Source organism: Myotis lucifugus, unplaced genomic scaffold (genome assembly GCF_000147115.1).
Source record: "Myotis lucifugus unplaced genomic scaffold, Myoluc2.0 scaffold_111, whole genome shotgun sequence".
Lineage (NCBI taxonomy): Eukaryota > Metazoa > Chordata > Mammalia > Chiroptera > Vespertilionidae > Myotis > Myotis lucifugus.
The window spans coordinates 3,428,866-3,449,891 of record NW_005871159.1 but is presented as its reverse complement, the minus strand read 5'-3'; the positions used below and the strand labels follow the sequence as shown (position 1 = coordinate 3,449,891).

Here is a 21,026-nt window from a genome sequence, read left to right as displayed (position 1 = left end):
ATGATAATCCTGTTATACATAATCCTATATAATAAAAGCCTAATATGCTAAGTGTCCAACCGTTTGTTCAATGGTTCGACCATACGCTTTGATGTGCACTGACCACCAGAGGGCAGATGCTCCAACTGGTAGTTTAGCTTGCTGGTGGGTTCGGCCGATCGATACTGGCCCTGATTGTGCACTGGTGGGGTCTCTCGGCCTGGCTTGCGCCCCCTCGAACTCCGGGACCCCACGGGAGATGTCGGAGAGCCGGTTTCAGCCCGATCCCCACAGGCCAGGCCGAGGGACCTCACTGGTGCACAAATCTGTGCACTGGGCCTCTAGTTATTAAAAAACAACAACATTCGCTAATGACTGATTACTATAATCATGTTGCATTCATTTCCCTTACCCGCCTTACATGCAGTGGTACCATTTCTCTCCACTAATACTAGCAGCGAATATTCTAGCAGGCGATTGCCACATCATTAGTCTTGTACTGACTTGTTTGGTGTGCGCAACAGGAAATATCTCGCTTTCGGAGAACAAGAAAAATAAGTTTATTTGCGTTACGCTTATTAATTTGTGCAGTTATTCAGTGTCTGGTAAGTTAATGTTCAAGAAAAAATATTAATTTTTCTTAAAATGTTCTATTATTTTATGTTAATGATGAGTCTTTTATTTCAGCCCTTTGTATTCAGCATGTCTCTATGGAAATAAACCTACGTTTCTATGAAAATGGAAGCTTTTGTTTTTTTGTGACCCACATAAATTTAAACCTTGTTTATTTGGCCCGTGTTAGCCTTTGAGTTTGACATGCTTGATTTACAATGTCAAAATGCCAGGTTCTGCATGGAAAATTGGTAGGTTTCTGTGGCATCTGTTGAGCTCTGCCCTCTAGAGGTGTCAATGAGGAAAACACTTTTCTCTCAGTCCACATCAGAGTGACTCAGCAACTCTGAGGATTTTCAGGAGAGGGAGGCATGGATGAACTCAGGAAATTTTGTCCCATAAGTCAGAACAGTAAAGGAGGGTTTCAGGTGAGGTGAGACAGGAGCTTTAATGTGCTCCCTTTAGCCTCACAACAACATGTTTACCTGAGGCAGGATTATACTTTCTTCATTGGTTCATGAAGACATGGGGACTTGAGCCTGGCTCTTTCTTAATTTCATGAGTGAGGAAGTACACAAAAACTACAAATAGTGCCATGCAGCTTTTTATTTTCTCTCCATAAACCCACCCCAACTTCAGCTCTGGGGTTCAGGGGTGTGTTCAGAGCCTGTGGGCAGCATGAGTTCAGCACAGGAGGGCGACTAGGAGGTGATGTTGAGAACATCTCAGGCTTCCTCTACTCCATCCCAGCTTTACTGAAGGGGGTGTGGGGTAAGGATCTTGGTGAGCATTTCTGGGTTCTGTGCTCCCAAAGGTAGATCTTTACAATCATTTTCATCTCCGTTAGCCTCACAAGCAACATCACACCAGCCAATGCCATCCTACCTTGGCCACCCTCCCTTGACGACCATCCTCCATCCTTTATGTTTGTCTTGCACTGGAAGCTTTATAAATTCCTGCACACATAACTCACTACCTATCAGGTCTTTCCCTATGGAGTTATGTAGATCCACAATAGACTGTTCCACTGATCAAGCTAAAGACCAAAACTTTTATCATAAAATACCCCTTTTAAACTATAAAATAAAATGAAATGAGGTAATTGTCACCTTGGTGACAGCATCTTAGATGGTTATGGGCACATGAATATCCCAAGCTGGGAGACACCTAATTTCCTGGCCTGTCTCATATGGAGAGAAAGGCTTTCCTGAGATATCAAAACTCCATAACTACAAGATCTTCCCAGTCCCTTTCCTCTGATAACACCTCCCTCCCAAATCATGACCTGACCATTGACAGAGGTAAAAGCAGGTGGAGGTGAATGGAACCTCCAAGTGTGAGCAGTTAAGTGCTGCAAGCCATGCTCTGTCCTCTTTTTAAAAGATCTTTATTGTTGAAAGTATTACAGATGTTTTCTCCTACACCCCCTCCACCCTCCACCCACAACCTGCTCCACCCTGTTCCCCGCCCACTCCCTAAAGGCCTTCCCTGCATTATTGTTTGTCCATGGGCTAAGCATATATAAATTCTTTGGTCAATCTCTTCCAGCCCCCACACCCTCCACTTTCCTCTGAAATACATCCGTCTATTGCATGTTTCAGTGTCTCTGGATCTGTTTTGTTCATCAATTTATTTTGTTCATTAGATTCGACACGATCATGGGATACTTGTCTTTCTCTGACTGGCTTATTTTGCTTCATGTTCTGTTCTTGATGGCTCTAATCTGAATTTCCAAATGGCATAATTGTACTCCTCTGTGTACCATGCCAAACTCAGGAATCTTACCTCCTCCATAAGATGTACCAGACAGAGGTCATTTAAGGTTAAAAGTTCTGTAATGCTAAGGAATGAATCACAAGAACTCCTTTACTCTTTCTGATTCTAGTTTGAAGAACAATTTTTGGAAAGTCCAGAAGACTTGGAAAAATTAAGAAATGGTAAGACAATGTATCTAAATTCCTCTGATGAGGGAATAAATGCAATAGTGAGGTTTGAACACCAGGCAATGCCTATGAGTGTGTATGGTGGGAGCTGGAGGGTGGGTGAAAGAGGAAGAAAATTAGTTCAAGTGTAAGGGTGGGGCTCCTTGAGCAGGTCTCATCACTCACTCAGGGCTAGGAAGGGCTAGAACTCAGAATATTCACCAGGGAATCATCCCTTGTGACCTGGGATACCCGCTCCTTGCTTCTCCACCTTTCTGCACCCGCTGTGAGGAGCTGTGTCTGCTCAGGACCCCACCTATCCACCGACACTCAAACACATGCATCAGGGTGAAGAGAGTAGAAATAGGCCCAGCAGTAGCTTTGAATGATCTCTATGGTTTGTTGCAAGGTAATGTCTTAGCAATATTGCAGATGTTGAAGTCAGAGAAAGAGATCCCTATGTAAAATCTCTCTCAAAACCTGCCTTAAATGCCATGAACACCATAAGAGTTACTGTGGGAACTTCCCATTTGAAATGCCATCGGGCTGGCAGCCTGCTGCAGCCTGTCTCCAGCTTCTTTTAAAAATATCCACAAAGATAAATCAATCACAAAAAATATAGGTAGCTACCATGTATTTGATGGAAATAAAAAGGTAAATAAAATAATGAGTTAAAAAATAAAAAGCAGACTGATAAGAAAAAGGACTGTAAAAAACTAAGAGCAAAATGCCGTTTTGTTAAAATTTTACCTGATAATTTCAACAAACTTGTTTTCATCTTAAAGACTGTGATTCATTAGACATTTCACTCTACTTTTTCTTTCTTCTTTCAAAAGATGGGGTTTTGATGTTCCAGCAAGTGCCCATGGTGGAAATCGATGGGATGAAGCTGGCACAGACCAGAGCCATTCTCAACTACATTGCTGCCAAATACAACTTGTATGGGACAGACATAAAGGAGAGAGCCCTGTAGGTATTTCTTCTGTTTTTAAATAAACAATTAATAACAATTTAGATTCTTCCTTGAATGATCAGGATTGTGTCGGGGGATCATGACTAACATCAGCATGAGCCTTTGAGGTACAGACTGAGGTCCAGGCCAGCAGGGAGCATGAGGAGGAGGGATTCCACTTGAAGTAGAATCAAGCAGTGGGATTAGAAAGGAAGACTCAGTCCACAGAGGTAGCACAGGGAGTGACAGGCTTTTCCAAACACTGGTGAACCATGAAGCCAGGAGGATGGTGGAGTCATGACTCTAGGTCAGGGGTGGGCAAACTTTTTTGACTCGCGGGCCACAATGGGTTCTTAAACTGGACCGGAGGGTCGGAACAAAAGCATGGATGGAGTGTTTGTGTGAACTAATATAAATTCAAAGTAAACATCATTACATAAAAGGGTACGGTCTTTTTTTTTTTTTTTAGTTTTATTCATTTCAAACTGGCCGGATCCGGCCCGCGGGCCGTAGTTTGCCCACGGCTGCTCTAGGTGCTCAGGCCTTTAAAGAAAAGACTGGGGAAGGAAAGGACACAAAGGGCTAATTCTCAAGTTCCAGAAATTACAGGAATAGTTACCAGGAACTATGGGGAGCCGGCATGGCCATGGCATACTCATGCCAGCTCAGCCTGGTTCAGTGACCCTGAGTGGGGGCAATGAAAGGCTTAGAAAAAAACAGACAAGAGAATGAAAGCTGGGTCTCAGTGGGACGCTGCTACTCTGATAGACAGCGCCAACGCCCACAAGCCCTGTCTTTATTTTATAGCAGATGCCAGGAGGCAAAGTAAGGGCGTGATCAAGATGTTTACAACATTCTCGTGGGTCTCAATCCTCCTCAACTACATGCACCTGAACTCTATCAAGCCTACATCACTCAGGCACGTGGGGCCACATGTTCGAACTATAGTTCAAGCTTAAAACTATAGCTGTTAGCTATAATTGTGCTGGGAAGGCTCTGCCCTCCAGCTGGGACTTGCACGTGGCAATGAGAGGACTGTGCCCTCTTCTCAGTCCAAGGCTTGAACCTGCCCAAAACACTGTAGCCGCGCCCCACAAGGAGCCTAACTCACCAGCCCATTGTGTGGACTGGCCACTTGACAACGGTTAGCAGAGGCAGGTTTTCAAGAGGCCAGGGTTACTTGGAGCATATTTTTTGTACTGAAGCAGCCACATTTATTCAATGCAGCTACATCTGGGAGGGGTGGGGGTGTGTTCTTTCATTTTGAGAGGGAACCACATGATTGAAACTAAAACTTGTAAGGAACTGGTACCACTTACTCGAAACGTTGAACATAGACTTATGTTCATAGACTTATCCTATGTCAGCACCTCCAATTCTAGGTATGTGCCCAAGATAATAAAAACTATATCCACACTAAACCTTGTACTGTGGCTTCATAGACCTCCTTGGGAGCCCTCAGGTGAAATCTGAAACTGGCTCCCATCTGGGAAGGGCAGGGAGAGACTGAAGAAAAAGGCCCTCCAGTCCTTATTGGTAGGTGGCAGGTTTAATAAACAAGGAAATTTGTTCATGACCACAAGTCGAGTAGTTTTCTGAATCCACCTTCCAGGATCTTAAAAGGTTATATAGAGGCCTCAACTGGCTCACATACCAAGTCCAGATGGTCTTATCACCACATTCCTATCCCAAGGCTGTGTCCTGGGGAAGGCATGTGGAGAGCACATTCCAAGCACAGGGGAGGGAGTGGGGAGCCTCCAATTGCCCAGGTCCAGCTTGTGGGTCAAATGACATTCACATCTTCTTGATGACCTTCCCCAACATGCACACAAATGTTCATAGCAGCATTGCTCACAATATTTAAAAAGTGGAAACAATAGGTATGTCCATCAACTGGTGAATGAATGAACAAAGAGCAGAATATTACACAACGGAATGTAATTTAGCCATAGAGAGGACAAAATTCTGATGTAGGTGACAACATGAATGAACTTTAAAAATAGTATACAAAATGAAAGAAACCACACACAAAAGGCCGTATATAAAATGATTCCATTCATATAAAATGTCCAGACATTCAAATCCATATAAACAGAAAGTAGTGTGTGATCTCCTGGGGATGGAGTTTTGGGGAAATAGGAAGTGACAGTCAAGGGCACAGAATTTCTTTTGGGCATGATAGGAAATGTTCTGGCATGAGAGAATGTGATGATGATTTCAGAATGTACTAAAAACTACTGAATAGTACACCTTACATAAAGGGTGATATTTATGGTATGTAAATATAGTATTTCAATAAAGCTGGCATATTTATAAGTATTGTAGAAAACCCAGTTTAGAACAAAAGAAAAAAAACTGCTCTATAAAATGCACTGGTTGGAACTATATAAAGGATCGCACCCATTCAGGGGATGTTTCAGGTAGAGTCCTGAGTAGTGCAAACATGGCCAAAGTTTAGAAACAGCACATGGAGAAGGTTGGGAACTGTGTTCTATGGGGACTCATTGGAAAAACTGCTAATATTGGGCATATAAATGGGCCTGGGTGGTGTAACAGGATGAGAGAGCGAGAGGGACATGACTGAGGTGTCTGTACCAGGGACTCTCTGCTGATTCCTCAGGTGGCAGGCCTTTAGCCTTATGGATCACATGGAGTTTGTGCCCAGAACCAACCACAGCAGAGATGGCAAACCATAGGTAGCATCTCAGTGGGTACTTGCAATGACTCCACCATTTCTCTATGCCTGTGACTCTGGACACCTCACTGATGTTCTCTGTCAGTATATTTGGTAATGAGTATAACAAAAATTTTAGACGAAGATAACCACCTTGATATGAAATGTTAAAACTAAGTGAAAATCATAGCTGAATGACTGGTATATAAAAATGCACCCAGCCCTAGCTGTTTTTGCTCAGGGGATAGAGTGTCAGCCTGCAAACGGAAGGGTCCCGGGTTCGATTTGGGCCAAAGGCACATGCCCGGGTTGTGGGCTCGATACCCAGTGGTGGGCGTATAGGAAGCAGCGATCAATGATTCTCTCTCATCATTGATGTTTCTCTCTCTCTCTCTCCCTCTCCCTTCCTCTCTGAAATCAATAAAGAAATATATTTTAAAAAAATGCTCCCAATGGAGGTGAATTACTTTGCCATCTCCCAATACCCCATTCTCTTACATTTTTAAACTATAACGTGTAAGGCAGGTGACAGTTGACAATTGGGTCATTTTTGTCTTTCAGGATTGATATGTATTCAGAAGGTATTGCAGATTTGTATGAAATGATCCTGCGTTTACCACTATTCCCACCTGATGAACAAGACGCCAAGATGACCCAGATCAGAGAGAAAACAACAAATCGTTATTTCCCAGCCTTTGAAAAGGTAAGTGGACTGGTCAGTGTTTGGGGAACTGAGACTAGAGGACAAAGAGAACTGGTGCCTGGGAAGTCCTGGGGATTTGACCTTCACTTCCAATGGGCCCTTCTGACTACTGATGGAGCACCCTGACTCTCCCAGCTTATTATCAAAATCAGCTGTGGGGAGGACATGTACCTGTTATACCCAAGTTATAATCTGTCAGCAAAAGTTCAGTTTACTAGGACCCGATTTAAAATTCTCTATTTGATGGCATTTCATGGCCACAGTTAGAGCCACACTAGCAATTGGAGTAGATCCTGCAGAGCACCATGCAGGGGCTTTTCATCCAAGAGGAGCACGAGGGAAGCAACTCAATGGAAAATATGCTGACAACAGGCAACATGACCCCAACTGCCCACCAGGAGGGTACGATAGTGTTTCTGGGATGGATGAGATGTATCTAAACAGAGAGAAAGGCAGTGGGATGGAGAGGAAGAAACAGATAAAAAGATAGTAAGGAATAAATAATCTACACATTTTGTGGATATGTCTCTCAAACTTTTGAGGAAAGCCATGCAAAACTAAGGAATAAAGTTCCATCAAGATACATAATACATACATTAGTTAATGCTTCTCTTTGAAGGTAAAAGGAGAGTATTTCAGATTAAAACACCATGGAATCATACTAAATAAAATCATGAGCAACAACAACAAAAATAGTGTAAGGGATACAGGAGGCTTACATAGAAGTAAAAAGATTAATACTGAGGAACTTATTTTTATTAAGTATTAAATCATTCATTCAACAAATATTAATTTGTTGCTTGTGTGTGAGGTTCTATTCAAAGAGGAAAGAATTTGGTATTAATCAGAACATACTAGTACACTCTCCTGGTCCTTGTGGTGCTAAGAGTTTAGGCACCTTTCACATGATGAAAACCTAAATAGATATTGTAATTTAGGTGTATCTATACTTTGAAAACAAAGAGTTCCATGCTCACATGAATAAAGGGCCCCATGATCCCATGAAAATAAAGAGCCCTATGATCACATGAATGCAAAATGCATATAACAATATAGCATTTGATATTTTATTGTAGTCATTCATTACTTATCCATTCATGTCTATCTATCTATCTATCTATCTAGTCTGAAAGCATATTTGCCAAAATGTTATCTTTAGTCAGTGGTCCACATGTGTTTTTTCTCTATAATTTCCACATTGCTGTAATAATTTTAATAAGCATCACATATTTCTCCAATATTTAATTATAAAAAACTGAAACAGAAAAGTTGAAAGAGATGTACAATAAACTCATATGTACTCAGCTCCTAGATTAAAAATTAACATTTTATAATTATGTTTGCTTAATCATATATCTCCCCATCCCTCTCTGCTGTAATCAAACATTATTTTTTTAAATATATTTTTATTGATTTTTTACAGAGAGGAAGGGAGAGGAATAGAGAGTGAGAAACATCGATCAGCTGCCTCCTGCACACCCCCTACTGGGGATGTGCCTGCAACCAAGGTACACGCCCTTGACCTGAGTCGAACCTGGGACCTTCAGTCCGCAGGCCAAAGCTCTATCCACTGAGCCAAACCAGTTAGGGCCAAACATTATTTTTTGATGCATTTAAAAGTAAGTTACCGACAAGTGCAGTCACCTTAGTTCACATGTGAATTGTAACAAATTCTCCCAATGTTATTGAGAGGCACAGGTGGCTTAGGAGTAAGAGACAATGTTGTAAGAGAAATGGTGAGTTCAGATTGGTCCAGGATTATTTCAGATCCTACATAGGTAGACCTGGAAATGAGACGAGCAGACAAGAGGAGAAATATAGACTCTGAAATAGTGTTCTCAGGATTGAGGAAGGATGTCATGAAGATGGAGTCTTTGCCCGAAGGAGAGAGAGAACAGCCTGGAGAAGCAAGTCGTGGAATCTCAAAGCTGCTGAGGCTTCCGGGCATGTAGCACATAGAAACACAGTGCAGTCAGTGGAAGCCCTGGCCTGACCCAGATTCACAGAGGAAGCCCAGTGATGTGGGAATGGGAAAATGAGATGGTTGCCTGGGCTTCAGCTGAGGGGTGAGGAAAGAACAGCAAAGACCTGCTTCTCTCTGTCTCATTGAGTCAAGGGAGATGAATGTGATCTGATGCTCTGCACCTGCCCAGTGAGACAGCACAGACGGGAAGCCAGGCTGGAGAGACCTGGGCAGGAGCAGGTGGACCCAGCCTGAGTGCACCTGTGTTCATAACCTGCTCCCTCCAATTCACCAGGTGTTGAAGAGCCATGGACAACACTACCTGGTTGGCAACAGGCTGAGCAAGGCTGACATTCACCTGGTTGAACTTATCTACCAAGTTGAAGAGATTGACCCCAGCCTAATGGCCAACTTCCCGCTGTTGAAGGTGACCCCTTTCACAGGCCTGGGGAGGGAACCCACATCTCCCATCTTGGAATCTAATATCTGGGTTCTTGGACTGGCCATGTGATGATTGCATCATTGTCCACGCCCCGCTGCCCCCAGGTCTCCAAAATTTGCTCGTAGGCCCTGGTCTGAGAAAGGAAAAGAATCTTGTTTTGCCAAGGAAATTGGGGGTGGATGCTGCCCCAAGGAGAATAGTTTGTCTTTCACAATGAGAGGGACCCAGGGCTCAGCGTCTCTGTGCTCAGCCCTGTTCCATGCAGTTTCTGTCCTGATTTTCTCAGGGATTCCCTTCCTCCCCCGTGTGTCCTTCTCTCTCTTACCTGAGTCTGTGTGAGCAGGTCTCCTTCCTCTGATTTCCTTCCCTCAGCTCCTGCTCCTTCTCTCAGACACTGCTTTCTCCCCAGACTCTCTCTCTCTCTCTCTCTCTCTCTCTCTCTCTCTCTCTCTCTCTCTTTCTTGCTTTTGACTGTCCGCATGGTTGACCTTCTGTATTTTCTATCTTCAGCTCCAGCCCAGTTGTCCCACATATTCATTTCTCCAGTTTGGAGCCTTTACCTGTGTTGCTCTGACAGACGCATTAGTCTTCCTTGTCTGCACAAGAGTGAGAATCCACAGGATTTCCATGTGGGAAGAAGACTGTGAACTGAATCCTGTCTCTGGGGAAAGTGCTATTGAGCTGTGTTTCCTTCCCCTTATCTTCCTTTCTTGCTGGGTGTCCCTTTCCCAGCCCCCTGCTGGTGCTGATGGAGGGGACTCCATTGGTCTGTCCTCAGATTCCCTGGCCTGTGTAATGAGGGGTGGTGTTGTGTCTCCATCTGAGGCTGTGCTTTGTGCATTGCAGGCTCTGAAAACCAGGATCAGCAACCTTCCTCCTGTGAAGAAGTTTCTGCAGCCCGGCAGTCAGAGGAAGCCTCCCATAGATGCAAAAGCAGTAAAAGCAGCCAGGGAGATTTTCAAGATTTAAATAAAGCAGGCATGGATTCCTAGCACATGCAGGAGCAATCTACTGAAGTTGTCCAACAGTGAAGTGCTCTACCTAGATGTAGACCTCTGATCTTGTGAGAATAGTAAATTTTTTCCCAATTTATCAAATAATAAACTTCTATGAGCTGATTTAGTTATAGTTTATTCTTGTTCATTAAGATCCAATATGAAATCAGATTTTCAGTCTCCTTTGATTGTGACTCTCATTGCTAGATTGTGGGATTTTGGAAGGCTTTATCTCTGTGCAAGAACTTCACCCTGATGGCAAAAATGGCTAATTCGCCCTCACCGGTTTGGCTCAGTGGATAGAGCGTCGGTCTGCGGATTGAAGGGTCCCAGGTTCGATTCCGCTCAAGGGCATGTACCTTGGTTGCAGGCACCTCCCCAGTGAGGGGTGTGCAGGAGGCAGCTGATCAATGTTTCTAACTCTCTATCCCTCTCCCTTCCTCTCTGTAAAAAATCAATAAAATATATATTTTTAAAAAATGGCTAATTCAACAGTTTTAAAGCATAAGGTGACAGTTAAATATGCTTCTTAGACAGACCCATTTGAGGGCATTATGTTAAGTGAAATAAGTGAGGCAGAAAAACACAAATACTGTAGAACTCATATGTGGAATCTGGAAACAAAACAAAAAAACTTACAGTTATAAAGAGCAGATTTCTGGTTGCTAGAGGTGGAGGCGAACAACATGGGTGAAGGGGATCAAAGGTACAAACTTCTAGTTACAAAATAAATAAGTCCTGGAATGTCATTATGTACAGTGCAGTGACTATAGTTAACAATACTGCATATTATATTTACAAATTGTTAAGAGAGTAGATCTTAAAAATTCTCATCACAAGAAAACACATTTGCAACTATATGTGGTCATGGATGTTGACTTGACTTATTGTGGTCATCATTTCACAATATCTACACTAATAAAAGACAAACATGCAAATTGACCGTACCTTCGCTATGCCTTAAGCCATGCCCACCAGCCAATCACAGCGACAATATGCAAATTAACCCAACCAAGATGGGGGCTGGCAATCATGGAGCTGGAGCGAGCAGGAGGTTTGGTTGCTTCAGTGATGGAGGAAGCCAAGCTTCCCACCTGCCATGGCCGGCTATGAGCTCTACTCAAGGCAACAAAGTTTTAATTATACAAGCTAAATAAACCCCAGATACCTGCTTTCAGTCGGTTGTGGCCACAGAGCTGGAGCAAGCAGGAGGCTGGGTTGCCCCTGGCGATCGAGGAAGCCAAGCTTCCAGCCCGTCCTGGCTGGCTCTGAGCTCCACTCAAGGCTACAAAGTTTCAATTATAGAAGGTAAGTAAATCCCAGAATAAAAAAAAAAAAGGAGAGGCTGGGAGCTTCTGTTGCCGGGGAGCTTGGCCAGCCTGAAAACGGCCCTCAGCCCCTCACCCAGACTGGCCAGGCACCCCAGTGGGGACCCCCCACCCTAAAGGGGGTGTGGCTAGCCTGAAAACAGCTATCAGCCCCTCACCCAGGCTAGCCAAACCTCCATGGGGTGAGGGTCCCCACTGGGGGGTCTTGACCAGCCTGCAAACAGCCATTAGCCCCTCAACCAGGCTGGCCAGGCACCCCAGTGGGGACCCCCACCCTGAAGGGGGTGTGACCAGCCTGCAAACACCCATCAGCCTCTCATCAGGCTGGCCAGGCACCCAGCAGTACCCCTACCCTGATCTGGGACACCCTTCAGGGCAAACCAGCTGGCCCCCACCCATGCACCAGGCCTCTAGCTTATATAATAAAAGGGTAATATGCAAATTGACCCTAACAGGAGAACAACTGGGAATGACTGGTCACTATTACATACACTGACCACCAGGGGACAGATGCTCAATGCAGGAGCTGTCCCCTGGTGGTCAGTGTGCTCCCACAGGGGGAGCTCTGCTCAGCCACAAGCAAGGCTGATGGCTGCCAGCACAGCGGTGGTGACAGGAGCCTCTCCCGCCTCCTCAGCAGCACTAAGGATGTCTGACTGCAGCTTAGGTCTGCTCCCTGCTGGTAAATGGACATTCCCCTAGGGCTGCCGGGCTGCCAAAGGGATGTCTGACTGCCAGCTTGGGCCCGATCCCCCAGGGAGCAGGCCTAAGCCAGCAGGTGGACAACCTCCAAGGGGTCCCAGACTGCAAGAGGGCATAGACTGGGCTGAGGGATCCCCCCCACCCCCGAGTGCACAAATCTTTGTGCACTGGACCTCTAGTCCTATATAATAAAAGGCCAACCACCATAAACTTAATGACCAGAACAACCAGAGACCAGAACCACCACAGCCCCTCACAAGACTGGCCCCACACCCCAGCATAGAGAGAGGGAGGCCCAGTCCACCAGTGGTGACTCTGGCAGGTGTGTGGCCAGCTAGCGATCGCCCTGCAGAGGGGAGCCCCAGGCCAGCCAAGCCATCACACCCCACACCTGTTGCCTACAGAGGGAGGTCGCTGGTGGCAGGGGAGAGGGGGGCAACGCTGCACAGATGACAAGCAGTGGAAACTATGGGAGTGGGGCGGCTGCCTGCAGCCAGAGGAAGGAAAGCCCTGATAGGCCCTGATCTGAGGGGAGACCTAGAGACCCTACCTGAGGGGTCCCAGATTGTGAGAGGGTGCATGCTGGGCTGAGGGACTCCCCCTGAATGCACGAATTTTCGTGCACCAGTCCCCTAGTATACATATATTGAATCATTATGTTGTCTCCGGAAACTAATATAATGCTGAAGGTCAATTATATTTCAAAAAGAAGAGAAGAGAAAAACCACTTTGGCTGTCACATGGAAGATGGAACACAGCACCACAGGGACCTAGTCTGGACACAGAGTCTGGTGTGCAAGGTTCTATGGAAATTGCAGGAGAGACAATGGCAGCCCACACTGGAAGATGGGTTGGTGTGGAGAGAAGCAGCTGAGTTGGAGTGAGAGTGAAGGGGAAATGGGGATTTGCAGGGAGAGAGCGGGTCAGGGATATGGCAGGCTTTCAGCCTGGGCAATGGTGTGGGCCAGCAGGGCCAATCTCAGAATGGAAATCCGATTTCTGTTTGTGGTTTGGTTAGTTTGAGTTGCCTGAGGGGCAGCCAGTTGGATGTGTCTAGAAGGCAGAGGTACACCGGTCAAGTGCCAGGAGAAAGGTCTGGACAGAGCTCTCCCCTCCACCCACTCACCCCAGACTTGCCCCTGGAGTTCAGCTGCTGATTTCACAGGACCCTTCTTGTCCCCTGGGAGGGAGCTGCCTGCTCTTGGTCTGCTTCGGGGTGAAGGGGTGGGGATGATGTCCCAAGGAAGGAGGATGTGAGTTGCCTTCCAAGTTGACAGAAACTTAACACATGTCATGAGCGAGACTGACCTGTATTTACAGGATCTTTCCTTCTCCCTCTGGGAGACCTAAGGGCTTCCTCTCTCCCAGGTTCATCCAGGAGAAACCAGTTCTGAGCTGGGCACACAGCCCTGCCCCTGCCTCTCCTCCCTCCTGACCAGGTTACCTTTATTTCAGCTCAGAAGCCACAGGGGTTTTGCCCCTGACAGCCCACAGCTCATCTCCAGCATCTTGTTCCTCGGTCCCCTCAAACTCAGCTTCTCAGAAACCAGACTGAGTCTGCTCCACAGGCTCCTCCTCCTCCTCGCCGTTTCCTCCCTGGAGCTAGGGCAGCTCTGGCAGCCAAGGTGTCCACACAGTGGACTTGCCTCTCCTTGCCGGCCCCTGGATGACACAGAGCCATGACAACACAACTCCCAACTGCCATACCTGTCTCTCTTCCAATGCCCGAGATCAGGCCTCGTGATTTCTCACCTCCACCACCCCAGTAACCTCCCCAACTGCAGCTTCACTGCCCTCTGGTCTGCTCTCTCTTGCAACCAGAGTGGTGGTAACCATGCAGAAACTCCATTCCTTTCTCTTTGATTCAAACTGGCTTACCCAGCACCCTGGCTCACCTACCTCTTTCTCCCCCCACGTCCATTCCCTTAATCATTAAGTCCTTCAAACAATGAGGTTCTGGTCCGAATCAAACCATCTTAGGAACAAAGCCTCTCTGCTGACCACAGAGACAGAGTGTCAGCCAAACTAGACATGACATCTAGGCCTCAGTTGTGTTTCAGCTCCAGACCCAGAAACACAGAAGCAGCCCACCAATCACACCCTTGTGAAATGAGACAGAGCAATGCCACGGCTGACATCAGACCAGATGCAATGATAACTACCCCCTACCCTAGCATCGACCAATCATTAGAACCATTACCATGACCATGACCCTAACTCCCTTAATCATCATGATTAATGACTTCTTCTCCTTCATAATGTGTCCACTAGAAGCCATCCAAAGCCGCATCTTTGAGCATTTGCTCACCTGTGACTCTGGGCTTGGCGCCATTTCCTCAATTAATAAACCTGCTGCATTTGATTGGGCTTTGATGCACACAAGCAAATGAACCCCTTTAGTTCAGTAACAGTTTTTCTAAGATGCAAGTCTGAGGATCGCCACCTTCTTTACCTCCTTCAGTGACTCCCATGCCTCCAAGGGTGCCTCCTCACATCCCTCCTCACCCTGAGCTCCAGCCCAATTGCAGCCTTGGGCGTGGAGGGGCCTCTTGCCTTCCTCCTGGGCACATTCACTAGCCCTGCTTGACCAGTCTGGATTGGGGTAGAGGAAACACAAGATATCCTGAAACAACTTTGGGGCAGAAAATATATGGAATTACCATAAAGGGAGGAAACTTGTTTTAAGGACATAGGAGCCAACCTGAAGTATCTCCCAAAGGTCAAAGCTAGAACAATAAAATGTATATTAACAGTATTAGATCATAAACCTTATAGTAAAATATCCATAAGTCTATGCTGCTATAAGTAAATAATTGAATAAATAAATAAGGGAGAAGAGATAGCTCTTTCTTACAAGAGACTTTAAATTGCTCCCTGTAGAAGGAATGAGGAAAATCACCATTAAGCAAACACTATAGGAACATTTGCTGTAGGCAAGATCCCTAATGAATGTTAAAGTTGGTGGCTGAAAGCTCATTTAGAAACAGAATATTTGCATAGTCACAAAGTACCTCCCTATAAAATATTTACTAATTCCAAATAGGAACATTATAGCTGACAAGACTGGCAGACACTACTTGAGTCAAAGGATCAAGGTTAGCTTCATTGTTAATAAGACATATTTTGTCTTGGGTATGACGTTATGTCCAGAAGTGATGCCCCAAGATAGGAACAGCATAACTTCTGTAGTATTCTTGCAAAAAAAACATATAACTTCAATCAAGCCACGAGGAAACATCAGGCAGAGCCATATTGAGGGACAGTAGACCAGTGTTCTCCTAGAGCCCCAAGGTCAGCAGATAGGGAAAGACTGAGGAATTGTCATGGATTGGAGGAGACTATGGCAACTAATCGGTGTGAAATCCTGGACTGAAAAAAGACACTGGTCGAAAAACTGACAAAACCCATGTAAAATCTGGAGTTTGGTTAATAGTATTGTATCAATGTCAGATTCCTGGATTGATCATTTTACTATGGTTATGTATGATATTCATATTAGACAAAACAGGGGTAAGGGTATTTGGAAACTCTGCACCACTTTCACAATTTTTCTGTAACATAAATAATTTCACCAAAGTTTAAAAGATATATGTTAAATTATTTATTGATGCAATACAATGGGATTTGCTTCAAAACATTGCTGACTATTGTGGTAACGTGATGGGTACTCGTCTTTCTGCATTTATATCTGTTAGAAATTTTTCACTATAGAAAGATACATTATACATATTTATATGTATTTTATTTGCTTATGAAGTCTCTTCCATGTAGTGTCAGGCATGGGCCCTTGGCAGCTCACAGTAAATGGGGGTGACGGGGTGGGGAAAGACACACAGATATTTTACAGATAAGGTCATAACTACTTGACAGAGGAAGCACAGGATGCCTGAGAGTAGGGACAAGAGAGCGTTCCAATCAAAAGAAACAGCACATGCAAGGGTCCTGAGGCTAGAGGAAATGCTGAAGTGCAATCTCTAAGGAAAGGGCCTACACAAGGCCCAGGTAAGGCAGCTGAGTTCCTCCTGCCCACTGCTAGATAACTCAGACAGATTTTTTGGGCCTAGAGAATTTGGGTTGCAACAGTATTCATCATTCAGTCCTTGTTATGAATTTAGATTGCTATCTCCCTATTTTCTCTTTCTTATCCTCTTGTCTGACACTACCCTCCTGTGACACATTTTCCCATAAGATTTTTCCATCTTTACAGCAAATTTCATGAAATCCTACATAAGCAGCAGTGTTAATAGAAGCCTGGTTCCCACGGACCTATTGGGCAACCATATAAACCTGAAATCCCTTCTATGTGCATTTATGGATAATCTTGAAATGAAACATTGTTGAGCTGTCCTTTGCTTTCAGGTCTAGTATTGAACTCTGTGGAGGCTGGAGGCTGTGGGAGTGACTGCTCCTTATTGGACTCCACCCCCTTAGGAGGGAGAGGGTTGTCAAAATATTTAAGCATCTAACACAGATATTAGGCAGTGACCTTGAGGAGCTGAGCAGAGAGACAGCGTGAACTTAATAGGTTAGTACTGACCTTACACATCTCTATAAATTTTCTTGTGTCCGTTTCACTTGGAAATTTCTTTAGAATGTGTTATTTTATGTGGGTACTCTGTGTACTTATTGTGCCTTCTTTGTGTGTTCAGGAGACAATCCAAGCATTATTTATTAGATCCTCAAGGCCAGATCTTTAAAGGAAAATAATAATCAAGAATTTTGAAAATGAAGGCAGAGAATTTGATAATATGGGGAAAGTAAGAGTGTTATCATTACCGGTAATGTGAAAATACAACCATTGTAGTTCCAGGGAGAGCATGTGAGCTTACACTAAAATCGCTTCCCCATTAGAATGATGCATTAGTGTGTTCATACAGTAGACAACACACACTGGTACTGAATTTAAATTTGGCAGGGCACACATTGAGCAACGGGAAGAAAATATATGACAATGGTTATGTGCCTCTTGAACTGACACCTCCTGTTGGGAAACCAATTGGCAGCAATGCCTGCCAATCAGAATCTGAACTTACTCCTCTGTAGGTTAATTCTTATATTAGCTTGTTGTTTATATGAGTTACTTTGTGATTAAACACTTATCTTTCTTTCCCCTCTATCTCTTCTTGCTCCTTTTTCTCTTCCTCCTCACCTTGCACCCTAACCCTCCTTCTTCCTCTCATCCTCCTTCTCCTTCCCTTCCTTCTTAATGCTTTTGGACCAAAGGGTAGGAAGGGTTTCTTATAAAGAAATGACTCAAACTGACTAGTGAATCTAAATGTATAGAGACTTTAGAATAGGAAGTCAAGTGCCTCTGGGTTTACGTCTTAGACAAACTTAAGAAAATAATGGCCTTCTCTTGAGCTGTGAGGTTCCCAGTCTGACAGAGGATTTGCAAATTCCTTCTATTCTCCCAGTTAAATATTCCTCTGGCCTACCTTGCCAAAGCTTTTTGGCATAACCATTGTGTTTCTATTATGTGGAAAGTTCTACTGCTTTGATAGTTCCATTTAAATAGCACAATGTTGTGTTTTATAATCAGGATTGGCTACTTCATCACCATGATCCCAGTTTATAATTTAATCACTCCATAATTCTATATTGTAAAATGGCAAGGCTTATGAGGGAAATCCTAACAAAACAAAACAAACAAAAAAAGGAATGGCTTTTGAGAAATCTGCCCATGCCATGTCACATGGAGAGTGTACTGAACTCTGAGCAAACGGCCTGTTGAACAATGAACTGTGCTCAACACACTGTGTACTACGACAACTTCTCGGGAAACTCACTAATTTAGTGGGCAACAAAGAAACTGATTTCTGCAGGCTGTGAAAATTCAGTAATATACTAGTAGAATAATAGGGAGTAACTAGTCTAACTGTCAGGAGAATTGGGATCTAATTTAGACTTTATCACTAACCAGCTAGCTGGCAAATCATACCCTCTTTTGGTGTGTACATATTCTTTACACTCTTGAAGGACCAGCCTACTTCTCAGACCCTTTCTAGGTCTATAATTGGGGAAGTCTTGAGGGTAGAGCTACATACATCAATGGAGAATTAGTTTTCAGAAGGCACATGAAGTCACCCAGTAGGGTGCAACCTAATGAGAGTCAGCAGTGCCCTGGAAGAATTGTCAACATAAAAAAGAGCAAAACAGAGTTCTCATGCAGGAAAGCCTCAGAATTCCAGTTGTCAACAAGCTTATTTTTCTGACCAGACTTAAGTCCCTTAAGGGGAAGGAACAAATCAGACTTGTTTCTTGTTCCCAAAGAGCCATTATTGCTTCATACATGAAGCTGCTCTATGAGTGTTAGTTGAGGAAGTTTGAATGAAGCACCTAAAAAGCGAAAGTATATTACATGTCACCCAGAAACAAGGTTCTAAGATGCAAATAAATAAATAAATAAATAAATAAATAAATAAATATCCTTTGGAATATTTAAACTCTTTTTGTAACCAAACCCAGATTTGGCTGCCTTTGCAATGAGAGACAACTCATGAGACAGGTGCTGGTGAAAAAAGAAAGGGGTTTATTTGAGTGCTGGCATCTTGAGAAGATGGGGGACTTTTCCCAGTCCTCAAAAAACCATCTTGAGATCTGAGTGCTGACAGAGGTTTTTATAAGGATGGACAAAGACTATACAACAATTAGATCAGGGGGAGGGGAATGAGAAGTGCTGCTTCTCCTAAGAAAGGGGAGCATGAGAAAGGGAGTGGGCTTCCCCCCCTATTCTCAGAGTTCTCACTCTTCAAACAGGAATTTGTAGATTTACTGAGGACACCTGTGGCCCCAAGCTGTAGTTCTCTAAGCTGTAAGAAAGGCTAAATAGGGAATGAAAACACAGGGCTTTATTTACACACTTTAAGAAAACAGAGGGTTGGCTGCAGCCTTGAGAAAAGGCAGAATTTATTGCTTTATTGCAATGTTAACTTACAGTTACCTTGAGACATATAAAAATTTAAATTTCATGTATCTTTTAAAAAATGTAACTATTGCTTGAAGACTTATTTGTTTTGCTAAGAAATTAACCACAAAATCTTGCAAAAATGCTTAAAAACATTTTCTGAGTAGAGGTCTAGTGACTAAGAATGGGACAGAAATTGTCCCCCCTAAGTCTAGGCAACTGAATTCTTGCCTGGGCACACCTACCAGCTCCACCATGTGACAACGGAATGGCGCACACAGCTTCTATAAAGTGGCATCCTTCAGATCCTCGGTGGCTTTTTGAATATGCATGCCCTTGATGGCCTGGGCAATGAGCACGAAGATTTGACCCTCTTGATTTCCATGATTTTGTGGGGTTTTCTGGGTCAAGTGAACAGCGAACCATTTTCAGAGGTCACCTCTGGCCGCTTTGGGAAGAGCAAATCTTTGCTTTTTAATGACTCCTGTGCCTTTGTACTCACATCCCTGATAAAACCTGCCCAAGACCTTTGCTGGCATTTCCCAGTCATTATGTGAGGAGCTCTCTTTGGCTCCTCCCATCTCTGTGCTGCTGTCCCAGCTTGGAACAGAGCAGTGGTGCTCAGCCAGAGGTGATTTTGCCCCTGATTTTATTTTGGGTTGTCATGATGGGAGAGAGGGACAGGGCACTATGCTACTGGCATCTGGAGGGTAGAGGTCAGGGATGCTGCTAAAGTAAATATCCTCCAATGCACAGGACTGCCCCTAACAGCAAAGAATTATCTAGCCTCAAATTCATCCAGCAGTGGTGCAGAGAAACCTTAGAAAAGGGCCACAGCTGTCAGACTTCTTTCGCTGACCCCAGACCAATATATTTCTTACCTTTTACAACAAACCAGAGCATACAATCACATATGCACACACACACACTGTGTAAGTGTAACTAAAATTAAAATTTTATGTAGTATGTATGTAGTTAGACTTACTACATGTGGTACGCTGATATTTCCTATTATATTTCAAATGGAAAATGCTAGTCAGAACCCACTGTTCTGATTTCACAGCACATTGAGGGATCACAATTCATAGTTTACAAAATACTGTTTTAGATCAGGGGGTGGGGGGTGCCAATGAGGGGATAAGGACACATATGTAATACATTAATCAATAAAAAAATAAAATACTGTTTTAGAGAAGCTCCAAGACTTTGGTGTCCAATATAAGTTTTTTTGAAGTGTGTTCAAATGATAGCTTAACCACTTATTTTAGGCCAGTTGCTTAACCTCTATAGCCATGAGAAACACCAACTATAACCTTAGAATAACAACAAGATCTACCTCAAGTCATTTTTACCAAGATTAAATAAAGATAAAAATTAGAAAGGGTCCGTTATGTGGTAGACACTACACGTGTTAGTTCCTTTCCATGTACTATAAAGGTAATGCACTAACATTCCTTTTTCTAAATGAAAAATAAAATTCATCCAGCAGTGGAAAAATATAGAATTGCTATATGAAAGAGGAATGAACCTCTTCTTGTGTGGAGAGAACTTAGAAGGTTTTGGTGACTATCAGGCCAGGACTAAGCCCCACTTCATGCATTTGAACAAGAGCAGCACCACAGCCACAGAGCAGAGGACTAACTCTGCTCCCTTGTCCTCTTCCCTGTTGTAAGTTCTCTGGTTTCAAGGCCCCTCACGGGCTTGCTTCTCCTGTGTGGGATCCAGGCTGCTCTGTTTATATCCTCAGAGTGAGGACAAATGGCTACCTGAGACTTACTTGGTGCAATTGACACCAATGGCCACTATTGGGTGAGAATATGGGCAAAGGAAGACCCTCATGGGGACCCCAC

The 21,026-nt window shown here is 44.1% G+C and overlaps 1 protein-coding gene and 1 pseudogene across 4 annotated transcripts in view; both read left to right on the top strand.

Moving 5' to 3' along the window:
* Positions 1-10,369, top strand: part of LOC102430119 — an 11,438-nt pseudogene extending 1,069 nt beyond the window's left edge.
* Positions 1-21,026, top strand: part of LOC102438019 (glutathione S-transferase A1) — a 38,093-nt gene that overhangs the window by 5,805 nt on the left and 11,262 nt on the right. The window contains exon 2 of one of the 4 annotated variants that reach the window (XM_023757691.1): positions 2,477-2,528. The exons of 1 other annotated variant lie outside the window; for it this stretch is intronic. The gene's annotated coding sequence lies outside the window, so the exon portion shown is untranslated. Of the gene's footprint in view, positions 1-2,476; positions 2,529-16,755; positions 16,798-21,026 lie in introns of those variants that run through there. 2 more of the 4 variants (XM_023757693.1, XM_023757694.1) reach the window with 2 other exon arrangements.